The 19,507-nt window shown below is 40.0% G+C and overlaps 1 protein-coding gene across 9 annotated transcripts in view; it reads right to left on the bottom strand.

Moving 5' to 3' along the window:
• The window catches only part of HERC1 (HECT and RLD domain containing E3 ubiquitin protein ligase family member 1), a 101,391-nt gene that overhangs the window by 73,106 nt on the left and 8,778 nt on the right, over window positions 1–19,507 (bottom strand). For 5 of the 9 annotated variants that reach the window (XM_068204466.1, XM_068204475.1, XM_068204472.1 and 2 more), the window contains exon 1: window positions 9,686–9,845. The exons of 2 other annotated variants lie outside the window; for them this stretch is intronic. The gene's annotated coding sequence lies outside the window, so the exon portion shown is untranslated. Of the gene's footprint in view, window positions 1–9,479; window positions 9,501–9,685; window positions 9,846–12,936; window positions 12,958–19,507 lie in introns of those variants that run through there. 2 more of the 9 variants (XM_068204470.1, XM_068204469.1) reach the window with 2 other exon arrangements.

Genomic DNA, 19,507 nt, shown 5'->3' with positions numbered 1-19,507 from the left:
CATTGCTTTAAATGCACCCAAAGGTGAACCTGTAACTTCCAAAGCTGAATCCCCGGGCAGACTGAATGTGTATCATCCCCTGATTCTGCCTCTTCAAGCTCAAAAGTCAAAACCAGGTACTTCTTCTGGTCTGTTCATGGTTTTCCCCATCATATAAAAAGCCACACCACACAGCCAAACTACCACTCGATTTCTAAGCTCAGAATCAAGTGTCCACATCTTGCAATAACTAGTAAGCATAGACAGGAGGTAACAGGATGCATTTCGAAGAAATCAACTTACAAGCAGCCCTAAAGATTGTGAAACCATAATAATTCAATGATTGGCATGCATTTCCACACAGCCAAGAACTCAGAAAGAAAGCTGATGACAGTTTTCATTACCCCTTTATCAATTTATTTCTCTTCATCTATTTAGTTAGATGATGATTTTTAAGAAGTTTTGGATTAGATGTGTTTGCTGCACTTAAGGGAAAAAAAAACCACAAAACCAAGAGCCTGCAAATGTTTGTCAGCAAGACAGAGCAAACACCAATAATAACTGACACACTTAAGATCTTCCCTCTTGAGTAAAAATAGGAAAAAAAAGGAAAGTTGTCATATTTTAGGGAAAGCATACAGTCTTCAGTGGCCTAGCCAATAATTTTAATGAATTTAAAATATGTTGTGTTATTAAAGAGTTTGTTTTTTCTTAAATAGGAATCAACTCAGCTTGAAACCACCAGCTAATTTTTACATGCCAATAACTAATAAATTACATGTATTACAAGTGTGAATGGCCTATTGCAAGTCATTATTAAATGCAACAGACAATTTAGCATATTAAAATTAAAATTAAGTTTATATCAATAATGAAACAGACAATTCTTTCACTGAGAAAAATGGCATCTTTTTTTAGGAAAAAGAACTATTCCCCTATCCCAAACAAGAATAAAGTAAGAGCCTGGAGATGCATCTAACTACATTTACAAGTCATTTCCATGAAAAAGAAATAAATTATGAGGAGATAAACTATCAATGCTGTTCCTTCTTTCTCTCTGCCACCACAGCAATTTAATCAGAGAAACAGAAAGAGGAATTTGATCTTGTCATTAATCCCAGCTTGCTTATTTCATATATACAATACCACGTCACTGACTGCACGGATGACTAACACCTTAATGTACAACTGACTAGGAGATATGACGAAATAGGTATTCCACTACAAATATTTCAGTATTTTTGTATATATATACATACATGCATAGATATATTTTTTTTAATATATATTATGGTATTTATATTAGATACTAAAAATATCTGTGTTTCATGTATATGTGTCTGAAACACAAGTAATCTTTCTGCAACAATTATTTCTTTTCAAAGGGGAATAATCCTTCCAAAGCATTTCAGTTAACATCAAAGTGAAATTGATGACTAGAAAATTCTCTGATTTTTTTTGTGTTTATATAAAGTGACATACGTAAGGTAAAATGGGAATGAGAAGTAATGGTACATTTTCCAGCCACTTACCACCATCTCCTAAATTAGCTACGGAAAGCGATTTTTCTAGAAAGGGAACAAAGGAAACACTAAAGATTTCTCATGAATCTACTTGGTTGGCTCAGACATGAAGACTGTCAAACCTCTAAGAACAAATATGTTTTTCAGATTTTTACTACAGCTTCAGGAAACCAAGATGTTTTTAGGTCTTGTCACTTTGAGGTAAGTGGCACAGCTTTGATCACCTTCAAATGCAAGAATAAGAACTCACGAGGGGGGGGAAAAACATTACTAAAGAAGTTAGTATGGGAAATCCTCAGCTTCAACACAGTCAAAGCAGTGAGGACTTTGGAAACTGCCCCAAGTACTCCTATATTCCAAGGGAACAGGGGGAAATGAGAATAATTTACAAAGGACTTTGGCACGGGGTAGAAGGTTAAAGTCTGTAAAGTTATAAAGTTCCTGTTTCTGAGTTCAGCAGGAAAGACAGGTCTTGGACAGAACATACGCAATTCCCCGAAGGAATTTCCATAGTCTTCCCTTTCTGTGTCAGCTCAGAAATTATGGGAGATACTTGAATGTCACCCAAGAACCACCTCCATGCAGCCAACAAATTTATCCTAATGTAAAAGTAAACAGGAAATTCCCTTCTAGGGTTTACATTCTAAAAAATGCTTAGATTTTAAAAAAGCTCCTCAGACGTTGCTGTGTGTAGATCCGAGAGAAAGATTGCTGGGACAATTTAAAGAGAAGTCGAGATTGGGCAGAAGCTGTACAGTGCAGCTACATCACAATGTAGCTCCTTTTGAGGAGATCAGGAGCATAAGGAACAGCTCAAGGCAATTCCAGGGAGGTAACACTGAATTCCTGCAGGAATGGAAGTGTAAGTATGAAAGTCATGACAAGAAAAAATTGAAAAGTTTTGTTTTAAAGAAAGTTGTAGAAACGATCCTTAAAAAGCAGAATTATTATCTTGCTGATTTTAATTAGAGAGTGTAAGAGCACAGTCTCCCCACAAAGCATGTATTGATTTTTCAGTCCTTAGCACACACACTCAGCTTATCAACAGACAGAAACTATAGAAACATGTGGAAGGGAGGAGTGATTTTAGGGCCCATTTTTGCTTTTTTCCCCAAAACATCATAATCTCCAACAGACTGGCTCTATCTCATTGCCAAATGCAGGTAATCACTGGTATTCCAGCAAGAATAATAGAAGTCCATTGACAAGGAGGAAGAAGGGGCAACTGCTGCTCAGGCTGTGAAAAGGAAAATATGAACAGTCAGCTCCGAAATGTAGGTAAATCTTGAAGCACAGTGGTTTCCCATTGCTTCTACAAACCTGAATCTTCCTGCTTAATTGTTATTTTACAGCTTTGTACTTTCCTCCCTGTACAAGGTCCAAAGAAGTAAACACTGTAATACAGGGATAAAAAGCAAAATTCATCTCACATAAAGTGTTGTCAAATGAACACAGCGAACGAGGGGAATGTATTTTAACCTAGTGTTTAAGGTAGGCAGAATTACTCACAGTCCATGGAGATTTTCAAACATATAAATTGCATACAATTATATACAGCATCTTCAATTAGTATGAAGAAAATCCATTTTCTTAAATCATTGACACCTGCACATACACTGAAGACATAACAAGGACAGAATTTGACAAAGCTACGTACTACCACGTTTTTCTTTAACTTAGCCTGACTACAGCAGAAATCAAGTACACACAAAAACAATTATTCTGACAGGAGCCAAGTGCTCAGGCTCTCAGAACTCCTACAAAAGTAGCTGAAAGCTTTGTTTTCTGCAAAGCTCTTGAAAAACTGCACCTATAAAGCTGTAAATATTCTATGTCGTAAAAATCAAACATTTTCTCAAAGGAAAAATAAACCTCACAAGCATTCACTCTCTCCCTCTCTGCAATCAGCAATTTCAGCAACCTTTGTCAGAGGCTGACTACATTTATTTTATCGGAACTTAATTACAAAAGCTTGTAACACAAGAAGTCTGTCTGTACAGTCAAATCACAGGCAGGAAGCACCAAAATTAAATAGGGTGATCTGGTTGTGAAACTGAATTCTGTCCACTGCTTGCCTGCAATGTACCACACACATAAACAGAGCTCTTCACTGTGCGTTCATTGACACTGAACTTCCTGGAGTCTGCAACAGTTCCATTTATTTTTTCAACCTGAGGGACTCTTAGAGCACCTCCTGTGCTCAAGGTCCCTTCAGCCTGATGTCACCTGGGTGGTTTCTAAAAAGGAGTAGGAAATTTAATATTTAAAGAGATAGCAGCCAGATCACACTACAGCTCTTGATGCTGCTACAAGTAGTTAAAGCTTTGTTTGCAATGGTGAGAAATTAACTTCTGAGATGGGTCAGAAAAATCAAGCATTTTGTGGCTCACGCAAAACTCAGGAAAGATTTCACAATCAGAATAATCAGATAATTCTACGAGCTCATTAAGCATATAATTCAATTAATGCACTGCAAGTGACACTGACTACTGAAGAACTTATTCTGGGATGTTATTTTAGATGATTTTTAATAAAGTAGAAGTTCTGAATTCATTGCCAATCACAGCTCTGGAAAAGCTAATTTGCTTAAAATATGACAGAAAACCTAGTATCATATGTTTCTATTTACTGCCTCACTGTGATGACAGTATTACAGCTGCATTATACAAGCGGAATCTCTTCAAAGTTGCAACATTTCAGTTTCTTAGTATAAGCATTTAGAACTCTTTTAAATTATTTTTTAATTCAAATGCATGTAACGTTCTCACCAGTATACCAAAGTCTTTAATCTGTATCCAAGCCTACTAAATTATTATCTCAATATTCTGTCAAATTCCTAACCTGTAAGACTCCAAAGCTGAATGAAATTCAAGATATGGCTGTACGTTTATTTTGTAAAACAGAAGGCCTGTTCTCTGGTTTTGCCCAGTTCCACTCCTAACAGTTCCTGATGTTCCATAAAATGACAAATTAGCTTAAGTTTTTATCATTCCAGTCTTTCATACTTCTTACAAAGAAGTCACAAAGTCCCAGTAAGAATCTTGCTTCACATGCTGCCAGCTGGTGGAGTGCAGAAATTTTTGCAATCCTTATTAGAATTTTGCAATCTGAAAATACAACTAAACTGAACAGATGTGCTTCCCTTTTTTCATAAATAAGGGACTATATATACAGGATTTAGCAGCAGGTATCAGAGCTCCAAACAACATTTACAGCCTTTTACTTGAAAGGTGATTTATAAACCAAGAATATTTTGGCATGCCTTGTCACATGCCAAAAATATGAAATGTACAGAAATGTAAAACCCACAAGACGTTTCATATGGCTTATGGCAAGGGGACACTATGACAGTTGAAACCAACAGGACATAATGTTGCCTAGAAGAGTTATCTGTTCAATATTTCACTAGTGCCAAAAAGCACTGTAGGTCACTATACAAGGCAGGAATCTTCAAATGCTCTTTTTGGCCTGCCATGTAAGTCTGGGCACACTGTTATGAGAGACACAAGGTGAATGGAATCCATCCAAAACAGTCACAGAAAAGAAAAAGAGAAAAAGATAAATTAGAAAATGCAGAGAATTTGCTACTGCAGAGAAATGCACTGCAGAGAAATCACTACAAATTCACAAAGAATTGAAAGTAAAAAATGTCCTCAGAAGCAGCAAAAAAATAAAAAAAGGCAGCAGTTCTAGTAACAGGAGATGGACTGTAAAACAGCGCAGAAAAAATGAGTTGTTATCTCCTACAAATCTGGAATAGGAAGCAAGGAACAAAAGGAACTAACCCAGAAAAAGCAAGCAAGAACAGCAGCTACAGCAGATTGTCCTTCACTACTGAAACATTACAGTGAAACACACACCAGCATTAATTCATGTGAACATCTGTCTCCATTGAGCCAGATGTTCAAAGGGCCAGTATCTTTCCTCCTTGTATGAGCCTCCTGCTCAGCATATGAAATCTAAATGAACATCATCATTCAGAATAAGATTAATTATGCAAACAACTATCAACTTTTCTTTCCAAATATTGAATTCCACCTAACCTTATATTTGTTATGTCAGCCATGGTAAGTTTCTACTTGATATTCTTCCAGTTTTAGTCTTCCTACATGATTTTAGGTTCCTGTGGGATTATTTATTTATTCATTATCAGGTATAGTATTGAAACCAATATAACCCTATGCTTTCAGCTGGTCACAACTGGTTACTCCAAAAATCTTTTTAGAGACAGGCTAAAGGAAGACAAAGTTAATATGAAATTAAAGCTATTTACCCTTTTACCCTTAGGGTTTAAAAAGAAAGTGATACAAAGTCCTAATCATGGCTTCTCAATGTAAATCCCTGGGGGCTGTACAAAATCTACACAAGCAGAGAAGAAATATAAATTGTTATTATTGTTCAGCAGATAAACTTAGAAAAATCAATTTAATCCATTACTTCTTCAGATGCTTTAAGGTTACTTAAAGGTTAAGCTGAGAATGCAAGGCGCTCCACATACACAATCATCAAAAGCAGTTAGTGAAGAGGACCTGAGAAGCAGAAATTCCCCATGCATCAAAACATCCCAACAATTTGAGCAAAGAAAGGTGCCTGATCTTGCACTGGAAAAGGGATGAAAACTATGGTGAGGTTTTAGCACTACCACTCTCCCCAAAAGGTACACAATCACTTGTACTTCTACTGTATAGAGTAGTTACAGTATTTTCAACCACCGCAACACATAGGAACAGACATTTTCTTGCAAAAACTAGAGACGTTTTAAAGATGTATTTATTAGAAATCATGACTTGAAATTAAAAACTCAGCAACGGACAGGAGACTGCAATATGTACAGACAGTCAAAATTTCAACACATTCAACTTTCAAGTCAGCTGCATGTAAGCAGAAAGGTGGACTGCAGCCTTTAGAGATATATATAGATAGATCTATATATATAAAGGGGGCATATAAGAGCAATGAAGAGATACCTGTTATCAGGGCCTGTGGTGACAGGACAACAAGAAATGGTTTTAATATGAATATGGGTAGGTTTACATTGGATATAAAGAGGAAACGTCTCAATGAGGGTGGTGAGACACTGGAGCAGGTTGCCCCGCTAAGTTGTGGATGCCCCTTTGTGTTAACACTTCCTGTTAACATCTGCATTTCTTGACTCAGAGAACTCCTATTGTAACTAATTGAAAAATAAACCTCTGCTGTGTAAATTCATGCATTTGTAAGGAAATGTTTTGAGGATGAAATTTCAGTATTATCTAATCCTGAAAGCAAATGAAAAAATTATCACTAGTAAGGAGGACACAAACTGCAGGCTCTTCTTTAAGCGGCAAATTAATTCCAACTTCCAGCAGAGAAGATGATTGCTTGAGCCACCTGAACATTCTCCCAAATAGCTTGGTGACATCAGGTCAACCACAACAGGCCACGGAATACACCTGGCCAGTTCCAAGGTCACAGTTACATCTGCTGTTGATGGGCAAATCCTGTAGCCACTCGGCTCCAGACTGTCTTTGTTTTCTTTTTTTCATACTAAGAATTTACAAAGGTTACTCTGAATGACTCTAATGTACAGCAAGCAGCTGCAGCACACTGGCAGTTATTTCAAACAGCCCTGTGACAGCAGAGCTTCAATTTCTGAGGGCTACTTCAGATGTTTTTAAAGAACTAACACCTACAAGATTTGAATGTTCCACTTGACTGTCAGTCAATAAAAGGGAGACAGACAAAAAGAAACCCTGGCAGCACTTTCAGAGTTTGAGTACTTCTGAGAGCCAATCACGGCAAACACAACCAGCACAGTACTCACCATTCACTACCACCACTTTGACAGCAGGAAGTCAAAGCAGCCATAGAGAATTGCACTGGTGTGTTTTAGTTAAAAGTAGGATGCAAGATTAAAAAATCTCTCGAGTTACACGAACAGAGGAAGATTAAGTATCTGTAGAGGATCTAAGACCATTGCTTTGAAAGGCTAATGACTTCCTAACAACCTAGGACCAGAAATCAAATGCCTGCTCCACCAAGTCTACCTAAAATACATATAATTTCTGTCTCCATTGCTTATTTTTAAAATGGGGATAAGCGCATCTCTATCCCATGAGTATTACAAGAATAATAACACTAAAAACAGAAAGAAAAATTGGAATATTACATGTGTCTTGACAGCTTAAGCGAAAGTACTTAAACGTACATAATTTTATACTCAAACACAAATATTACTGCTAATTTCACATGTAGCTTTCCCCATCTTTAAAATGGTCCTACTCGAGTCATTACTGATAATTAAAAATATGCAGAGCACCCCTGTACTGTTTCCTTTGAAAAATAAAGTTTATGGCTACCTTAGATTGGTAAACTAAAGACAAAACCCAATAAAGGTCTTTAGTCAAGTCACACAAGCTGTTTCCTAATCAACTATTATCCCTTTAATTTAGTTCTGAAACAGCAGACAAATTTTCACTGTTAAACTATTTTTCAATTCACAGATTAAGCGAATAAAAAAATACTGTGCTTTATTCTTACTAAGCCAAGCAGTCTCTCGGCAAAAATAAGTCCAAGACTTGACATCCCTATGCTTAATTAACAATTAGATAAACACCTCCTTTACACAGTTTCCAAAAAAAATTTCAAGACTCCCATTTCCCCTTCAACTTACATACTTCCAACCCCAAAAACTAGTTTGGTCTTACTGTTCAAAGAACACAACATACATGACATATTTAAATAAGAACACATGATCAGAGAGGAAAACCTCACTACAGGTTTGCACTCAGAAACAAAAACCTTTAAGATGTTTCATTTTAAAACACAACCACTGTGATACAGCCACCTAACAAATTCTTCGTAGGTGCAAGGATACGGGAGACTGGCAATGCCACTCTCTCCTGTAGCACAACATTGTACAGCTTTTAATCTTTCACACAAAAAACAGATTCCTCTCAGAACGGGGAAGCAGTAGTAGACTGACCAGGTACACAGTCTACCTTTCCAGATTAAATACCTTTTACGTTTTTCCCCAAAACCATGTGAGACTTAACCCTGAGATCAAAGTCCTCCACAGTCCCACATCCCAATGGAGCAGATGTGGTACATATGGGGTCTCTAACAAGGAGCATTAAATTCGGCACATGTAAACTGAGGTTTTATTATGAAATACCAGCATAGAACACTCTACTAAACTACAAATCTGATCAACCTCATAAGACAATATACACGTGTACATACAGAGATACATACAGGATATGTATATAGAGCACACGGTTCCAGCTACAGGAAATTACACCACCCATGAGGAAACAATCAGCTTACACATGCGGCAACAGAAATTAAAATGTTTCAACTGCACTAAACCTCTCCTATATACTGTGAAAGGGAGAGGGCATAACAATAGGATTCTGCCCCTTAAAAAACATGAAAAGCAGCTTGTGTACAGCAACATCTCAATGAAATGAATCATATGCAATTAAAAAAAAAACCACCAAACAAAAGACAACAACAAAACACCTGCTAGGACTTCACTTTAAAATACAAAATAAATAATCTCTAAGGAAAAGTATACATTTAATGCTTCAGTATTGCAAGAGCCAACAAATTTGCCACGGGAAGACGGTGCAATTCAGATGACAGTTCTGGAGATACAAGGAACACCTACCTACAGTCATGCACACGGCTGATGAAGGCAAACATGACAAATTTCTGACTGAATTTTGTGATACCTGCCGGGTCCACCTGACATGCACGTAGCCACAGATGCATTTAATATTTAGAGGAAAATGCGCGGCCACACTACAACCGCATTCATGACGCTCATGGGGAAAAATCACAGGCTCCGAGGACCTCAGCAGAAGCACAATGCAGAATTCGTACAGTTTATACCGCTTTGAAAAGGTACAAAAAGCCCCCGCGAAGGGAGAAGAGCTGCCGGAGGACGCCCTTCCTTCCTCCCTCAGCAACAGGGCAGTGACACCTGCCCGGCCCCACCTGCCTCCCCTTTTCCTCACGGCCGCCTGCACCTTCCCCCGCTCCGGGACGCCCGCGGCTGTAGCTGCGGGCCCTGCGGTGTTGTCGGGCGGGGAGGGCGCGGGGAGGGCGCGGGGAGGGCGCGGGGAGAGCCATCCCGGCCCTGGGCTCGCCCAGGCCTCCCGCCCCTGCCCGCGCTGCTCAGCCCCACGCGGCCGCGCGCTCACCAGGCAGCGGCGGGGGGAGGCGGCGGCGCTCGGCCCGGGAGCCCCGCGGGACGGGCGAGGCGCGGAGAGCGCAGCACGGAGATCCCGCCGGGAGCCGCGTCCTCCCGGCCCAGATTGTCACAGGGAAAACATGACGCGGGCAGGGAGCCGCCGATCTCGCGGGGCTACTGCGCGGCTCTCGCGAGAGCGCCGGCCGCTCCCCGCCTCCCGTGCGCGGGCACGCGCGGCTCGCCGCCGAGGCGGGAGCGGCGGCGGAACCTGCGGCGGGAGCGGCTCGTCCCCGCGAAATGCAAGCGCCGCGGGCACTGGGAATGGAGACACTGCCCAGGCAGTGGGGTTCACTGGTCTTCTGCAAGCGTAAGGAAGAGCAGACAAATGCTTTTGCATAAAAACGACCAAGGAAACAAGTCAGGGGAACGAAGCACCTAATTTAGGCCGGGATCCTGATGTATGGGACAGTCAGTGAGAAGAAGAGAAATGGATGCCGTATGCAGCGACAAACAGTGCAGAAAAGGCAGAACGAATCACATTAGTGGACAAGCAGGAGTATATTAAAGCGTTTGCTTAAACAAAATTAACAACATAACAACAAATAGTAAAACTGTCACTGAGGAATGAAATTCCAAGTCTAAAGAAGGATAAAGGATACAGTGAACACTGTCACAGGCTTAGATGGTGGCAGCAACAACAGCACACCAAGACGAGCGAGGCCACAGCGGCAGGAAACAACATAATGAGAAATCTCAGTTATACCCACATGAATTGGTAAAGTCCATACAATATTAGGGATGTCATGACTGAATCAGCAGACATTCATCGATTAAGTAAATGGGAAAACAGACAAGAAGCAAGAGGAAAACTGCAAGAAGGGACTGCATATATTTCAGTACATCAGCCTGCAGCAGGAATACAATGGAAGCTTACAAAGACTGGTGATGTGAAATAGGTGAACAGGGAATAATTGTTTATGTTCTTCCAGCGGAAGAGCTAGAAGATAACAGAGGAACTAGTAGGTGAAAAATTCAGAACAAGGAAAAGAATTACTATTTCTTCATGCACTTATAATTAAGCTGTAGAACACCTTGATGCAGGACAAAATGTAGTAGAAGTTTACCTGGACTCAAAAAGAGACTGGGAAAATACAGGAAAGAAAAAAAAATCCATCAGTTTACCAAAGACATCGCTGGTTGAAAAATGCCCTGGCCCACAGAAAGCCCTACAATATTTGGGGACACTTTCCTCTGTGCTTTCTCCTGCCTTTCCTTCCCAAGGCATGGTTTGATGCCTGGCTCAGACACGGTGCCAGTGGACCAGAAATCCCATCCTTATGTTCCTGTCCTATAGCCTATGTTTCCTGGATCTCTCCTCATTAGCCTTAACGCTTTATTCTGAGTAATGAAGTGTTAGGGGAGGTCCCTAACAGTAGAGCTCAGCTGCCTGGAGGGACTGTTGCATTTCATGACACAAGTTCCAACCAAAATTGGACTAAATGTCACTGACCACTTTGGAGACACATCCCGGGTATTGATGGCTTTTCATTCTGCCCCCTAAAAGGCAACTCAGGGATGCACAGTGTTTTGCATCAGAATAAAACTTGCCTTGCTTTGAAAAGTCTGACTCAACCAAGCCAAAAGTCACAGACTAAGAAAAAAAGTCTCTGTTAGCAATTTACCCATGTAATACCAACCCAGAGGATGATGGTCAAGACAACCCATTTTTGTTCAATAAGGTCTAAGATTCTTTTTTGTTTTGTACCTCTAACTACACCAACTAATCTTTTATCTAATATCATAGTCAAACTCCACTGTGAATGAGCAGCTTCTTTGTTGATGAGACCACCTATGCTAACACATACCATCAAAATTGGGGTAAACTATAAAAACATTTTCAAGCATTCCTTAAGTATTTCAAATATGTCAGCTAAACGATGCTATATAAGAAATAAACTTTAAAAAAATCAACAGATACATGAAAACACATTCAGTGCAGACATGTCCAGCAGATCTGCCATTCCACAGAAGAGAAAGAAGAATAAGCAGACACACTCAGCAGTATGTGCTCTTCAAGTTCACATGCCCCACGCCCACACACATTAGTCACAACATGAAGACAAAATCTTATCGTTAACTGCAGCTTTTATGGCTTGCAGGCTCCACCTGCAGCCAAGCATTGTATAATTCTCAAGAAATTTCTTAGGTTCACAAATGTCTACTGCTTTTAAGTTAGGTACACTTAAATATTAAGTTCACAAAACAGCAAGGTTTCCTGTTTTGTTTGTCTTTACCCAGCAATCAATCACTCTGCAGTACTGAGAGTCAAGGGCTCTGCCCTGGCCATTTGCCTGGATGCAGGTGGTCGAGCTGGATGCAGGTGCAGGGGCTGTTTCCAGAGGCTCACTCATCTCAGAATTTACGTTACACTGGAGGACCATTGCTATTGCAATGCTATGAGTAGCTATTGCTATGAATAGCATCTTTTTGAATTCTCACATGAAGCTTGTTTACTAGATAGCAACTGTTAATATTTGATATTAACTGCAATCTTTGATAAGTCAAATGACTTCCACAGTTTCTCCTTCAGAGCTAGACCCCCAATGACTGAGCTACTGTCTGCATCTACAGCCAGCTGGACTCAGGAGCTTCCAAACTGGAATAAAACCCAGCGTGGCAAGTGATGCAGGATGAGGAGGTCTATTCCATCCCTCTGTACTAAGCAGGTAAGTATTGTCAGAATTACTGAGAACCCAAACAAAGCAAACAGCATCCTAGCCTACAGTAGCTCCAGAACGTCTGAAAATAAAGACATAAATAAGGGGAACAAGTCTACATTTGCTCTGACACTACCAATGGCTGTCACCACAATTCAGCCACCTCGTCTGAGAGTCAACTATCATTAAATGAAAGCATAGCACTTGCATCCTTTGGAAATTGCAGAGGCTCCTGAAACTCATTTGGGTACCCTGAGGACATACCAGAGGAAAGATGAGCCCTCCAGCCACCCAGCTATATATTAACAGGCTGAATGTAACAAAAAAAGTTGAGAAGAGTTTCATGGGACACCCCTAGACATAGGCCAGGAATTCTTGAATCACAGCTTTTCAGTAGGCAACATCATTCATCCTCTCCCCCTCCTTCACCGCAAGCATAACCAGAAGTATTCAAAACTACAGATCTTACGAGTTCAGCCCCTAATGTCCCTGACTGCAGGACATTCATCCTCCATTTCTATTTCCAAAATAGTTTCCATCTTACCTTCAAAGCACAGAGGGAGGCCAAGAGAAAGCCCATATGATTCATTATGAAGGTTTCAAGGGAAAGGAGGCTGTAGATAGTACCTCTGTTATCTCCGTGCTCTCACCTCTTCTTTCTAACTGAAATAATCCTTTATGATGCAGACCTCCCAAGTCCCACCTACAGTTTTGCTCCTTCCCAGCTTCACTTGGACTAAGGCAGATTTCTTCCAGCATTTAGCTCTACAAGACCTGTTTTACATCAATGATTCCCTATTACTTTGCATGAGTTACTGCATTATTTATTAGTGTAAAATGTACTGTTACATAATCCCATCAAATGTACTTTTAATATTAAGCAATGAAGAGAAAGGTATAATGACAGAACAATGCACAATTTAACATCAAACATTTTTTCTGACTGTTAGCAATTATCCTTTACTTTTTTAGTAACCACATTTAACTCTTCATTCTCTTCTGATCTGAACATTTCACCAGGGCTATAAGCAATTCCACTCTCACTATTTTTGTAAGATCTTTTTTTATAATGCAGTGCCTAGGACAAGACCCAACATCCAGCATGAGGCTGTGCTATTTATCTAGGGCTTATTCTTAACTACTTTTCCACAATGCAGGATAATTTTGGATCATTACAGAAAATGGGAATTTATATATGAAATACCTCAATTAACTGTGTTTTGATTTTACTGACTTCTCTTTTTCCAGCAGACTTTGCTAACATTGGCATGCCTTGCTGTTGTCATGGCAATGAAAGGAGTCTGTATGGTTTGGGATGTGACTCAGAAAAAAATTTATACAGAAATGGGCCAACAATTACAACAAAGGACATTGAATGTTTCTGTGCTGCAGTTAATAAATGGTCAACAGAAAAAAAGAAAGATCCCAAGTCTGAACAAATGATACTGAACAAAACTTGATTGGGTAGAAAATACCAAATTGTTACTGGTGACCCTCTCTTGCATTTAGGTCTCTGTGTATAGCTTTATCACCCCCAAGAGTAATTAAAATCACAGTGATCTGCCTGGGCAGTTACTTAACCATAACAGAACCCAGATTTGCCCAAAAAAGCTATGTTCTTAGTGTTTAGAAATATGAGGAGTCTTGTATTGTGGACTTATCCCAATAAAAACAGTCTCAAAGCCATCATCTTTGTGAGGGCTCATTCAAAGGCAAGGCTCTTCTCATGGCTCACAATTTATATGAGGCAAAAGGGAGGTGAGTTTGCCAATTAAAAGATGAGGAAAGGAGCTTGTGGCAGTCACTGAGGAGGTGTGGCCAGAGCAGTTGCAAGCACTAAAAAATTGACTAAAGACAACCTACACCAATCTATGAAGTACATGGAAAAATTATTTCTAGCTAGGCTAAAAAATCCCAGTCACCTATGTCTTCTATATGTTAATTGTGACAACACTGACTCTTTTCCTGTGGATTCAAGGTATGTGAGGGGAGCTGTTATTAGCCTGGGCAGGGATGCCAAATGTGAAGGCACTGAAATATATGCATCTGTGTCAGTCCTTAATTTCATCTTCTGACTCGTGTTCTGGAGTGACAGTTCCTCTGCCTGGCACTTCCTGTTCATATCAAGCTGAGCCATACTGTTATTTATTAGAAAACAATCTAAAGCCACAGCCACATGGCCAGCTGGCTCTTACCCCAGTACAAATCATCAGTGCCACATAATCAACAGTTTCAGAGCTCAAGATTGTAGGTAGTCGTGTCACTTCTTCTACTGTTGGACTCAACTGTGAAATGCAGGGTAGGAACCAGTGTGAAGTAACCTCAAATTTAAGATCTCGTTCAATCCATGGCCATCTCTGCCTTTCTTTAGCTAGCTGGTAACTTTTTCTAACTGTTTCTCTCAGCCTAGCTTTCTATCAAGGTTGCACACCTCAGAAATGTCCTTGGCCAAGCCAAGACAGGAAACATTCCAGTGAACAACTGGGGAAAAGGCACAGGAATCAAGAGGGGTTTGCACTGGAAGACAACGAATGATAATATACTGAGGAAATTAAAAAAATTATATGTGAACAACAAAGTAACAACTGAATTCATACACAAGACTAATTCCAAACTAATCCATGCATGGGTATGAAACATTTTGAGCATATGTGGCAAGCAGGTTACTAGGACTTCAAGAGGACCAGTAATTCTCATTACCTCAATATGGTAGCATCCAGTGCACAGCTACAGTGCAGCTTAAATATTGTGTCACAATAATACTTATATGCATAAAGATAATGGAGAGTACTAATCAATAAGAGAATGGCCAATGGTCAAAGTACTATTGATAGGATTGCCATTCCCAGCTGCATTCTTATAGGCTGTTCACAATTCCTTTGGGGTCTCATGAGTGAATTTTGGTGCTCTGCTTTAAAAACCTCTGTTGCACAACCCTGTAGTATGTCTCCACTTCCCATGCTTTTAGCACAGCACAGGGCTCTAACAACCCCTCTGCACTTTCTACTGGAGACTCCCCGTCCCTTTGCATCTCGAGTGGAGAGGTTATCCAGCTTCCATGGCCCTGGAGCAACAGGAGCAAACAGACCAGTTGCTCTTGGCAGGACACGGGGGGATGGACCCAAGCTCTGCCAAATATAGCGCACAAGAGCTGTGTGCATCCCCAGCAACCTCAGAGCCCTCCCAAAGGGAGCACCCGCAGGGTTGCACCAGTTAATGTTCACAGAGAATTGCATAATATCAAACTGGGCTCAGCAGCAACAGAGAGTTGCATAATATCAAACTGGGCTCAGGAAAGCTTGAGCTGTTTTGAGCAAGCACTGTTCTAGTTTCTTCAATGGAATCCAAGACAGGTGAAAAGTTTAGGAAATAAAGACTAAAGTTTATGCAATTCACAAGCACAGCATTGATCCAGTCCCCATTTCCACAACCAGAAAAAAAGCCTTTATTTAGAGGGCTTCAGTTAAGCAAAAGGCTTCAGTTTTTTCCATTGAGGCCATCTGACCTCGACTAAGTCCCCTTCCTTGTTATTCCTCTCTGAAGTTATACATCTAAGTACTGGCACAGACCCACTTTCAAATTACTCTAATCTTTTTGCACAAATTCAAAATATTATTATCCTTTACCATATTTTTTCCATGCAAGATGCTATGCATCATTTCTTTCATCAAGAATTTAATTTTGAAAGTCAGAACATATAATAATCTTATAAAAGGCATTAACAAATATTAAACCTAGGAAAAGCATTTTTTATAATTGTGACCTAGTTTTTCTCTGCAGAATACTAATGCATAAAAAAGATAAGAACTGTCCTCAAAATCAGCAACATTCCAAAACCATGATTACACACAGTACTCAGGTTGTGCCACATGAAACCTGAAGGCCTGAAAGATACTGAAAAACCTTTTGTCTGTACAGCATATTCAAATGCATTGTTTAGTATTTTTAGAAAGAATTTGTTTTTCCACATTATCTAGATCATTCCTCAGAATAAACCAGATAAAATTTTAAAAAACAGATTTTCAAAAGAATCTTTTTAGGAAAAAAACCCCAAACTAGCAACTCTATTTTTACCCCAGAATTCCTCTTTCTGAACTTGAGCTAAAAAAGCAATTGATTTTTCTCTGAGTTTATCTTCCTTTTCAATTCTGACAGCTGTGTCTTCCTTATTCATGCTCCATTCTACCATTTCACTACTTTTCCTCCCTTTTCTAACAGGTATTTGTCTAGTCCTCTAACTGCTGGGGTTTTTTACTGACTTTCCTCTAACTGCTGGGGTTTTTTACTGACTTTTCTTTGGCTTCTGTCAATTCATTAACATTTTTCTAGTCCTTAACTCAAAGTGAATATTCCAGCTGTTGTCTAAAAGCTCTACAATGAGGAATTATCCTTGTGCTTTGATGAATCAATGACGACTCTGTAAGGCTAAAAGCAGTTTTTCTCTTCCCATTGTTTTCATATTTCCTCTCATTCATTTGTTCTTGTATTCAATTTTTTTTCTAGCAAACACCATAAGACAAATAATACCCTCCCACACCTTTCACTCTGAGATCTCACAATATTTTTCAAAAAGAATCCTTTCCCTTAGACTGGGGGGGGTGGGGGGAAGTACAAATAGGATAGAGTTCTCTCATCCCAATATGTCTAGCACAGGCTTTGTTTCAGTTCAGCATGTTACCTAATATTCTCCTTTTACAAGCTGTGTAGAAGGGACTGGTAAAGTTCCAAACTGCTTTTTCCTGTCCCACACAGCTCCTTGGGTTGCTTCCACCACAACACCTGGCTGCCACTGGGCAAGGAACACACCCAGTCACAAGGGAGACTCGGAAGTGTAAAGGTCACTTTCCAAATGAATACTGGAAAAAAATCTTTCACTTGGAGTGTTATCATCATGTTCATTTCAGAGAGGTCAAAACTAAGCCTAGACAGATGGAGCAGGGTACCCAGTACCAGTTGAACCCAGTACCAGGGTTTAACCCAAAAGCCCAGAGTTCTTTCCACGCATATTCTAGATTTGTACGTGCCGTGAATCCTGGACTTGACAGACAGTCAGCAACAGACAGAGCAACCAACAGATATTTCCTCTTTGACACAGCTAATTCAGCCCTAAATCACCTAGAAAAGAGATCAGTTAAAACATTCGTATCATGAAACACTAATAAACACTTCAGTCAATTCCACAATGAGAATTACGAAAACAGGTAGGAGCTGAAAAAATGGATTTTAAAAGAAAAGAAAGTTTAAAAAGAGCAAGGCAAATACACAACAGACCATTTAAATTTACACAGTTTAAAACCCCATCCTACACCTACTTCTGAATTTTCTCCAAATGGACTATATCAAGCTTTACATAGACAGTGTTAAATCAATGTAATTACAGAATCATATGGAAAATAACATTTAAAACCTTTCACTCCTCTTCCCAAGAGTGAAACCAAACTACTACCCAACACACTTTAGTATTTTTCTTTTTTTTGTTTGTGTAAAAAAAAGCCTGGAATTCTCCTAACAGAAAAACACAAAAAAACCCCAAGTTTTGCTTTGAAATGGAAAGCAGTTCCATTATATAGAAATGTTTGGCTAGATGAATAGAAAGCTCTGCCCTTTGCACAAAAAAGGGCTGCAAAGAGCATCCTGTTTAACCAAGCTGGTGTCCTAAAGAACAGACCATCAATACATCCTCTGAGTAATTTGCATACTTAGGATGGGATGTAAGTTATCACTATCTGAACTTTATAGATCATTTTTTTGAATCAGCTTAGAAATTCTTTGTCAGATTCCTGCTTCCAGCTGAAGCACTCACCAAGTTCCTATTCTCTCCTATCACATACAGTTTGCCATATAAATATACAATTAGATACCTGCTGTGCCAGCCTTTGAGTGAGGAGAGGCTTTGGGATCCTTTTTGGTCCTGCTCTCACATCTGTATTTCAGTGAGCTCATCCAGTGCTGAACATTGATGCTAAGAACGAAGTCTAAGCTATGGAATTAAACCTACTGATAAGACAGGTACCAGAATGGCTAATTTCAGCCTGGTGACATGGGAACGAAAATAGGTATCTCTTTACGGTTGCTGTGGGGTGTCACAGAATAAAAACTCCGATTGTACTGGAAGGTACCAGGACATGGTACATGGACAACGCCTAAGGACAGTGGATTGGCCCACACCACCGCCATCTCCTGCACCTCCCCTAATGTTTGCTGCCCACACTGTCCAACACAGCGACCCTTTCCCACCTCTCCAGCTTCTCCTCAGTGTCATTCCCCTGCTGCCCTCATCCACTATCCTCCCCTTTTTAAGAACATTTTCCAATTTCTCTCTTTCTCATCAACATGTGAACATGTGACCCAGCCCCCTGCACTGCAAGGCCAGCCAGCCTGCAAACACACTTTATTCTAGTTGGCCTCTGCTCAGTACACGCAACATGACCAGTGCAGCAGCCGCTGCCTCGCACGCCGGGGGAACACATGTCCTTTAGGCTGGCATGGAGGAGCTCTAGTGGAACACTGATCTGGTGGTTGGAAAGGCAATGTGTCCCACTTCAGTGCTCATTCACCTCCTTGGGCAGATGAGAAGCTTCAGCATCAGCTGAGCATAACAGAGAAGTTGGGGGAGGCACAGGAGTGAGACAGTTTGGTATTTTATTTTGTCTGCAATATTTTCAATGCCGGGATTCTAACTGGCCCACCATCATTCACAAGCTTTCTGTCAGATGTATAGCCACACACAACAGAGAACAAACTATTTTAATACCTGGAAATGCCACTCCAAGAAATATCCTTAGCTCTTCTTCCATGTAACAGGTGTCTTAAGAAACATACACCAAAGGAATTAAAACCAAAACGGATGTTATCCTTTCAATGCAGCAGTTGAATAAAAAATACAAATTAATATTATTGTTCACGTGCTGTTGGAAGAACGATTTTTAAAGTTCATGACTGAAGACAAAACAAAAAAATCCCAGTCATTTACTTTGGCCATAGTTCAGAAGCGATGCAACAGTCATGACCCAGCTAAACCAAAAGCATTAAGGCAGTTGAAGCAACATGGACAACACTTCATTACATTGCACACTTCATGTAAGGGTGTCCTCCTTGAATTAAAAGCTGAAATG

This window comes from Anomalospiza imberbis, chromosome 13 (assembly GCF_031753505.1).
Source record: "Anomalospiza imberbis isolate Cuckoo-Finch-1a 21T00152 chromosome 13, ASM3175350v1, whole genome shotgun sequence".
In the NCBI taxonomy this organism is placed as follows: Eukaryota; Metazoa; Chordata; class Aves; order Passeriformes; family Viduidae; genus Anomalospiza; species Anomalospiza imberbis.
This window is presented reverse-complemented; position numbering and strand designations above follow the sequence as displayed.